The sequence below is a fragment of the Prunus persica genome, chromosome G1 (assembly GCF_000346465.2).
Source record: "Prunus persica cultivar Lovell chromosome G1, Prunus_persica_NCBIv2, whole genome shotgun sequence".
NCBI lineage: Eukaryota > Viridiplantae > Streptophyta > Magnoliopsida > Rosales > Rosaceae > Prunus > Prunus persica.
The window spans coordinates 21328325-21337809 of NC_034009.1; the positions used below are offsets into that span (position 1 = coordinate 21328325).

Sequence of the window (9485 nt, forward strand, 5' to 3'; positions counted from 1 at the left end):
TCCGATATCGATTAGCCAAAGAAATTGGATACCTCAAGTTCGTACGAAGTTCGTCATGTAAATGGAGTGGTTGGTGTATTGCATAGTTTTAGCGATTGAATTTCACTCAAACCTCACCAAATGACTCCTCCCACCATATTATGAGGTTGCCCAAGTTTTGGTCTTTATTCGATATCGATTGGTCAAAGAAATTGGACACTTCAAGTTCGTATGAAGTTCTTTACGTAAATGAAGTGGTTGGTGTATTGCATAGTTTTAGCAATTGGATTACACTCAAAAGTCACCAAATGACTCCTCCCACCATATTATGTTGTTGCCCAAGTGTTGGGCTTTATCCAATATCGATTAGTCAAAGAAATTGAACACTTCAAGTTCGTACAAAGTTCGTTCTGTAAATGGAGTGGTTGTTGTATTCAATAGTTTTAGCGATTGGATTTCACTCAAAACTCAACAAATGACTCCTCCCACTATATTATGATGTTTCCCAAGTTTCTGGCTCAATCCGATATTGGTTGGCCAAAGAAAATGGACACTTCAAGTTTGTACGGAGTTCGTTCAATAATCGAGTGGTTGGTGTATTACGTAGTTTTAGCGATTGGATTTCACTCAAAACTCACCAATTCACTCCTCCCCCCATATTATGATGTTGTCCAAGTTTTTGGCTCGATCCGAAATCAATAGGTCAAAGAATTGGACACTTAAAGTTCGTACGAGGTTCGTTCCGTAAATGGAGTTGTTGGTGTATTGCATAGTTTTAGCTATTGGATTTACTCAAAACTCACCAAATAACTCTTCACTATGCGAAAATTGACTTTTAGCTTCGGATAAAAGGTACCCAAGAACTGAAGTATTTTGAACCGATACGTATGATATAGTCAAACGCTTTGGATATTATCTGTTGCTAAAGATTATTTACGACTTCGCTATTCACTTAATCGCCAATGCATAAGTTGTTACCATGTGCCCAAAGAACGTTGACCTTTGATGCTTGAACCTTTAATAACATCAGGGAATATATTAGGATTGATACTAAATACTCATTATAGCATCAAGGATTTTGATTATACTGAAGTGTGTTCTGACTTACCACTTCAGAAAAGATGCCACAGATGTTGCAAATTATGGTTTACTCATTCGTTTTTTTGTGCTTATGTTGAAGTGAAAAGCTTACAAATAGTTTGACTTTCTACAAATATTATTGACCCTTCTGATCATAAGCTTCGGTTCCCATAGAGTGCTGATGTTGTTTTTAATTTTTAACTTCAGTTGTTATGGCCAAACTGAGGTTGTTGTACACAATAGACATCGTTGTTACTAATGAAGTGTAAGCAATTTCCACGTTTCACATCATATTTTATTTAGTTTCTGTCTCAAAATATAGAGGCATCTCATCCATTTCATATATATTGCCATTGCAATATAAAAAAACATTCCTATATAGTAAACTAAAATCCATCAATCATCCAAACATATATTAGAAAAATACTACCAAAACGAAAAGGAGAATGTTCAAACTCAAATCCACTCTAGCACATGACATGCCCATTCATCTCGAACCTCGTCCAATTCCATTTGGGTGTAAAATCCCTTCATTTTCCCACTTCTTGCATACTGAAATTAAATAAAAAGAGCATATAAGATTAAGAAAAACTATATAAAATCTTCAACAAGAAGCTATGCACAATCTTTAACAAGAAGCTAAAGGAAAACAAAAATACCATAAAAAAATACAGGGAATTCAACTTCAATTGTTAATTAGGAGATTTCAGACAACAACTTTTTGTTTTTTTTTGTTTTTTGTTTTAGTAGAAATGATTGTATTGATAATCAAGAGGACAAGCTGTCCTTGACTAAACAACAAGAGCAAACACTACTTAATTAAAAGCAGGAAACTAGAACCAAGAAGAAAACCACTGAAGCTACACCCAGTAAACTTTGCTAGAAAAAACATCTAAGTAAACTTATCTTCATACAGCAACTATGCCCAGAAAACAGAAACTATAAGAAAGAAATCATGCACATTCTGCAGTAGATTGACCAAACAGAATGATATATGAAAATACTACAATATGATTTTATATTTAACATTCATCCACAAAAAAAAAAAAAAAAAAAAAAAAACAAGAGGCACCTCAGCGCTAGAAACATTGCCAAAGCCGAAAGGAGCAACATCAAATAAAGGAATCAAAAATTTTTGGTCTTTCAGCTGAATCCATAACAAAGACTCAAACATGCTACAACAAAAAGACTAAGCCATCCATTTATGGATTCACATGTCCAGAGTGGGATAGTTGAAAATAAATTTGAACTTGTCAAGAATGGTCAAAATTCAAATCCAATTGGCAATTTGACTACACTTAATTTATCCTTATCTATCAAGTTGCAATGATAAGCTAAATACAGACAAACTCCTTTTGACTCACCATAAACAAAAATTGAGACAACAACTACTAAACGGATTATAGTTACAAAATACATTCCAAGAGGTTGGATTAATACTTATAAAACGGCAAACACAACAAGAAAATACCTTAGTTCCATAATCATATTACATCATGCTAAAAACTGAAGCTCAAAACAAAAAAGCTCTGAAAAATTCAAGTTCATGGCTCCCGAAACAATTTATAGACCAAGAATGCCCTAAAAATGCATAAAGAGCAATAAGTTCAAGGATTCGAAAGGAAACAAGAAAGGCAAAGTCTACCTAGTGTTTATCTGAAAACACAATTCATGAGCTACAAAATAAAATACAGTTAAGATAAGAGTCCAAAAAACAAAACAAAAAAAGGATGACCCACATGGCTATCCTCTTGTATGAGGGATTACTGCTTTGTTGAGTTTGAAAAAGTTATTACATAAGTGTAACAAAAAAAAAAAAAAATGTATATGGTGATACTAACCATCTGTTCCAGTCATGGAAGCTTGCAGTGGGACATTTCGAGCATGCAGTCTGAAACTAATTAATTGTGGTCCTCCTCAACGAGTACAAATGGAAGGAAGAAATGAAAATTCATTCATTAGCTCAGATTAAATATACATTAGAGATGAAGGACGAGCAATTGTAGTTCCTATATACCTTCATGAACAATTTAGATAAGACCCAATCCCGTAACTAGTGCCATGTCTATAATCAAGACCACTCTTCCACAAAGAAACTCGAGCAAACATATTTAAATGTATTCAGTTAAGACAAGATTAGTTTCTCTTAAAAGGCATACTTTCACAGTTATATAAAGTCAGAAACTGTTTCAGGTGGCTCGCATTCTCTTCCTAAAGGTCCACGGATGTTATGAACATGGGCACCCTCAAAAAACCAAAGCAGTCATTAAAGAATTTATATTAATAAAAGAACTACTACAATATGTAAATAACTTATGAAGAGTTGATTTCATAGCCTCCATGACAAGAGAATCATCATGAACATCTGGATGAGTACGATCCACGGGATCTGGAAGCAAACCCCCATACCAGTTCTTTTTAACTTTCCTACGAGGTTCTACAAGTTTATCTACCATCATCATCATGTAGCCTGAGACCCTAAGAGAAAAAATACACAAAAACTTTTACGAGCTTGTGCAGGCTGATATATTATTGCACGGACAAGAAAAAAGAAAAAGAAATATAACTAATAACATCACTCATGTAAAATATGAATATAATTAAATTACCTGAAAACTAGAACTTCGCCACTGTAGGTTGCCAAAGTTATTTCTCTCACACCATCCTTGTCAATACCATAAAGGAGAGGACTGGCATGTACAGTTGACAGATGGAAAGCAGGCCAACCTGATAAAGAATTAAGCAAGTACTCAGAAAAATTACTTCACCAACCTTTAAGACAGCTTTACCCAAAAAAGATAGGAAGATAGGAAAATTCTACAGTGGACCTGGCGCATGGATGCGCCAAGTCCCATTGACGGTTGGATTTCGTTAAAATTTCTTAGGTAAATCTATACCATTGAATAGAATAACCTGAAAACCTGCTCAACAGGTTGAAAAAAAATTCCCAACCCGTCAAAATCTAAAGCCCCCTCTTCACTTCATCTTTCTCTCGCTCTCTGTGACCCCAAACCCTCTCGCTCGCTCTCTCATCCAAATCCCTTTTCCTCTTCGTTTTCAGACTTAACGTCCGCACTTCTCTCTCTTTCTCTCATCTCAGCCTCCTTCTCTCATGTAGGGCGTCAAGGATCTGGCCAAAATGACGTTGTTCATGAATGAGAGCTATGCAGACCGAAGGCTTCCTCACCATCGCAACCCCAAAGAGTTTGTTCCATTGGACCATTTGGCAGGTCAATTTTATGTCTTTCTCTTCCATCAAGATTACTCTCTTTAATTTGCCCTTAATATGGATTATTATAATTGATTTTGTATTTAACAAGTTGGTGGGTGCTGGTGTTGCAGATCTTTGGGGGATGGAGAATCTGGGTCAAAGTTTTCGAGCCCGGTCACTGAATCTAATACCCAGGATGCATCACTCATTGCTTTCAGTTCCTACCCTCAATGCTCCGTTGCTCATGCGACACTACTTCTCTGCCCCTAGTTTCCTTGTCTCTAACTTTCCCAGCAACCAGGAATTTGTGGAGCCGGTGACGCCAGACTACGATGAGGAGAGAGTCGAGCAATGTTGACGGGTCATGGCGGTTGAACTTCGACGGTTTCCAGGTGTCCTCAGAGAGCACAAGGAGAAAAGACTTCCCCGTGGCCTCCATGACTGCCTGGGGGTTTTAGGTAATTTCGCATCGTCACCGTCATTGTTAAAGGAATGGTATATTTGTTGTGATGATCTTTCTTTTTTCTTTTTTATGGTCTCAACTCAAATGCCAGTATTCTGTTGCGTGCTTTGGTATCCCAGAATTTTTCTTGTTTTGGTAGCTCACTTTTCTTTTCTTTTTTTGTTAATGAATTAAACAAGTTGGACTCATTTTTGTGGTGAGATTTTAATTTTTCTTTTTCTTACATATGAATATATTTGCGATTCCAAAGGGTGTGAGGATATAATTTGCCATATAAAAAAATGTAATCGAAAAGCTTAAAGTGGAGGTGAATTGGAAACATTTGTGGGAGAGTGCTGGAGATGAGCGGTTTATAGTTTATGGGTTTTTTTTTAATGTGCTCTGTGTTATGCAAAGTGTCTTTAGGATTGTTGGGTTCCTTACTTGTGCTGCCCCTTGTATTGAGTGATCTTCAGGTTGTGTGTGATGGAGATTGAAACTAATTTTTATTCAATGTTTTCCAGACCTGTAATGGCAAGGTCATGGTGCATGCTCTACTGTATCTCGTTCTTGGTGTGTATTCTTCACATGGTTTTATTTGTTAAAAATTATATTGTTGTTGAGTTCGTATATCTTGACAATTATTAGCTTGATGACTATCTTTATTTTTCTTTCAAAAGATTAATGTGAATTCTTTTCTTGTGTTAGCTTTCATTTCATATTTTAGATTTTTTATCACTTTTCAATCTTTTCTTTTTGTAAGATTACATTTTCCCTTTGTATAAAGTAATTAGTGTTTTTAACACGTAAAAAATGTAGCCATGTTGTTTAGTGCAGGAGAAGCTGCGTAATAGTTGAAGCTGCCATTATGGTTTTTGTTGTAAAAATTTCAAGGTTAAGGCAATTCAATTTTAGTTCTGCGTTTATGACTTTTATTGTATATTAGTTTCATAGTTGGTCATTTCATATTAATATTCTTTCAATAGTTAATAGCCACATTTGTATGAAAACTTGATCATATTTGCACTGTAGTCTCTTAGGAAAATGGAAAGAAAAAAAAAATTAAGTCTTAAAGGATAAAAAATGATTAGAAAGAGATTCAAATTTTCTGTTGTAAGTCCAGTTTAATGGCCTTGTTGAAATTATATAAAGACAATATCTAGTTTGAGGTTTCTTGTTTGTGGATGTGGGTGTCCGAATCTAACAAAGTTGTAATTCCTTTCATTGCGAAATAAGGAAGTCAGTATGGGTTTTCCTCAAAATTTGGCCACTTCCCGATCGAATTGGACTTTGAGTCAAGGTATAAACTTGCTCCCCTTGTTGTGCTTATTGATACATATGGATTCTGTGATTAAGTTTTTTTTACAGATGCTAATGCAATTACCAAAATCCTGTTTGTCTTTGATACAATTACATGTATTTTTTATTTTGTTCCACATGCAGTGCATTCCATTGATGTCACATATTCAATTACCTACTTCATGTCTACCAATTGGATATTTGTAAATCCAATTGTGTTCCAAGTTTGCATAATATGCATCATTTTGTTTTTATCTTCCATTAATCTAGCTGTGTGCTAAGTAAATCCTTTGCCTTTTGATCGTTGCCATTTGATTGATTGTTGAGAATATGTTTAGTTTTCTCTTCTTCTTTTTTTTTTTTTTTGTGAATTCCACTTATGCAATTGGATTTGACATGTTCATTTACCTGCTTCCTGTCTGTCAATTGGATTTTTGTGAACCCAATTGCACTTCAATTACCTTGTGTCCAACAATGTTTGTTATTTACTTGTCATTAAGTTATTAACACTTGCAATGAAAGTAGAAGTTAATTGATATGCTAAATTCTATTGTTTTTTTTTACTTTTACGTACTTAATCATGGAAGAGAATAACAATTAAATTAACAGTGATCGTTTGGCAATTACATATTCAATTTTTTTAAAGAAAGAACAGAATGGCAATTACATAGTGCATGTTTGTCAATTGCCAACATGACATGGTTGTGTTGTAGCAAAATAAAGGAATTTTGTATGAGCTCGGTGACGTAAGACATGGGCTAAATTGAAGATGGGAAAGTCCCAGTCCTGTTTTTTTTTTTTTTTTGGGTAGTGGAATATAGTTCAGTTTTTATTTTTATTTTTATTGTTATTTAGGTTTCAGTCTTTATGTTATTGGCAGCTTTTTCAATTTTGAGAATGGGAATACATTATGTCATTTTGTCAATGCAATTGACAAACAGGTAGTGTCATTTGCATCCTAGTCTTAGTAATTGACAAACAAAGCAGTCCCATTTACATTCCAATCGTGTAATTGCAAGCTATAATTGATTAACATAAATAAAGTTACAAAACATTATATTTCTCACATGTTAAGCTCTTTTTATACTTAAAAAAGTTTTTCTTTATGCTAAGTCATGTCTCACTTTTCAATAATGAAGGAATATGCACAAATGATTTTCAAATTTGAGAATGTCCATACAGTATATGATTTGTAAATTCAATTGACAAACGGGCAGTGTCATTTGCAATCGTGTCTTGCAATTGACAAACAAATGAGTCTCATTTACAGTCTAATTGCGCAATTACAAGCTATAATGGACAGACGTAAATAAAGTTACAAATTACTATAGTTATCCCATGTTAAGTTTTTTTTTCTTCTTAAAACTATTTTTTTGTTAAAATTATTTGGATTTATATAAAGATACCCAAGTTTTGTTGTTTTGAATATGGATATTTTGTAGCAAAATAAGGAAATTTATACAAGATTGCAAGTTGGAGTGATGGATGTTGAGACATTGGAGTGCAAGCTGGCGTGATGGCTTTTTCAAGTGGCTTTATGAGTTTAATAAGGACTACTTGTTCGAGTCCAAATAGAAAATATTAGTTTAATAATTTACGAACTTTTATAACATTTGAATTGTACCATACATTTGGTCAAGTTATAATATTTCAATTTTACAGTACATTTGGACAAGTTTATTTTTCCTAAAAAATATTTGAATTAATTAAGGGTAAAACAAATACAAGTTATAACGGAGGATTTTTAAAATTAAAAATTAAAACTACCAACCTCAATTGATTTTTAAAAACTAAGCATAAGATACGGAGGATTTAACCACAACTAGCCGTCATAATTCATAAAATAAAGCCAACAACTCATTATGAAATTAAGTTAGTATTATCAATATTTATGACGATTTGAGTAATTGAAAAACATGGATTGTGTAAATGGCAAATGTCGTTTGGCAATTGCCAAACAGGGAGTGGGTAATTGACAACCAATGACAATATTGTACTAGAAGTCATTCCCTTTGTAAATGACAATATTACAACATTAAGGATGTGTTTTACAATCTTGTGGAACATAACTATCCATAAAAGAGTAATACGAGACTTTAATATTGTAAACATCCGAGTTTACAAGTATAAGGACCTAGTTTACCTTTCGAAGGTTCCCCTTTACCCTAAAATTGCACTACATGCCTTTATCTTTGTAAATTATGATATTACAAGAGTAAGGATAACTTTTACAATCTTGTGGAACATGACTGTCCTAAACAGAGTAATCTAAGACCTTAAAATTGTAAACATTTGTGTTTACACTTATAAGGACCCAATTTACTTTCCTAGTGTCCCTAGTTACCTTAATATTGTACTAGAAGTCATTCTCTTTGTAAATGACAATATTACAACATTAAGGATGTATTTTACAATCTTGTGGAACATAACTATCCATAAAAGAGTAATACGAGACCTTAATATTGTAAACATCCGAGTTTACAAGTAGAAGGACCTAGTTTACCTTTCGAAGGTTCCCCTTTACCCTAAAATTGTACTACATGCCTTTATCTTTGTAAATTATGATATTACAAGAGTAAGGATAATTTTTACAATCTTGTGGAACATGACTCTCCTAAACAGAGTAATCTAAGACCTTAAAATTGTAAATATTTGTGTTTACACTTATAAGGACCCAATTTACTTTCCTAATGTCCCTAGTTACCTTAATATTGTACTAGAAGTCATTCCCTTTGTAAATGAAAATATTACAACATTAAGGATGTGTTTTACAATCTTGTGGAACATAACTATCCATAAAAGAGTAATACGAGACTTTAATATTGTAAACATCCGAGTTTACAAGTATAAGGACCTAGTTTACCTTTCGAAGGTTCCCCTTTACCCTAAAATTGTACTACATGCCTTTATCTTTGTAAATTATGATATTACAAGAGTAAGGATAACTTTTACAATCTTGTGGAACATGACTGTCCTAAACAGAGTAATCTAAGACCTTAAAATTGTAAACATTTGTGTTTACACTTATGAGGACCCAATTTACTTTCCTAATGTCCCTAGTTACCTTAATATTGTACTAGAAGTCATTCTCTTTGTAAATGACAATATTACAACATTAAGGATGTGTTTTACACTCTTGTGGAACATAACTATTCATAAAAGAGTAATACGAGACCTTAATATTGTAAACATGCTACTGTAAATAACTATCCAATTATATGCCAATTGCCAAACAGGAAGGCATAATTGCATGATCCTTATGCAATTGCATTTTTAAAAAAGTGAAAACTTGATAACTTCATTTACAACATTATGGATTAGGTGAACCCTAATGTTGTAATCCTTATTCAAAAACTTGTAAATCGCTACTCAATCCTTGTAACTTATAAGTTTTATGATCCGTTTACAATGTTATGGTACTCTCATATCCAAACTACTGTAAATCACTATCCAATAATATGCCAATTGCCAAAC

At 33.4% G+C, this 9485-nt stretch overlaps 1 long non-coding RNA gene across 2 annotated transcripts; it reads left to right on the plus strand.

The window, feature by feature from the left end:
* On the plus strand, positions 3849-7686 carry LOC18791363. Of its 2 annotated transcripts, XR_002269781.1 has the most exons (3): positions 3849-4289; positions 4402-6012; positions 7454-7686. It is a non-coding gene; the product is annotated as an uncharacterized LOC18791363 (long non-coding RNA). The 2 variants fall into 2 exon arrangements; XR_002269780.1 differs by lacking the exon at positions 7454-7686 and having other exon boundaries at positions 3888-4289; positions 4402-7073.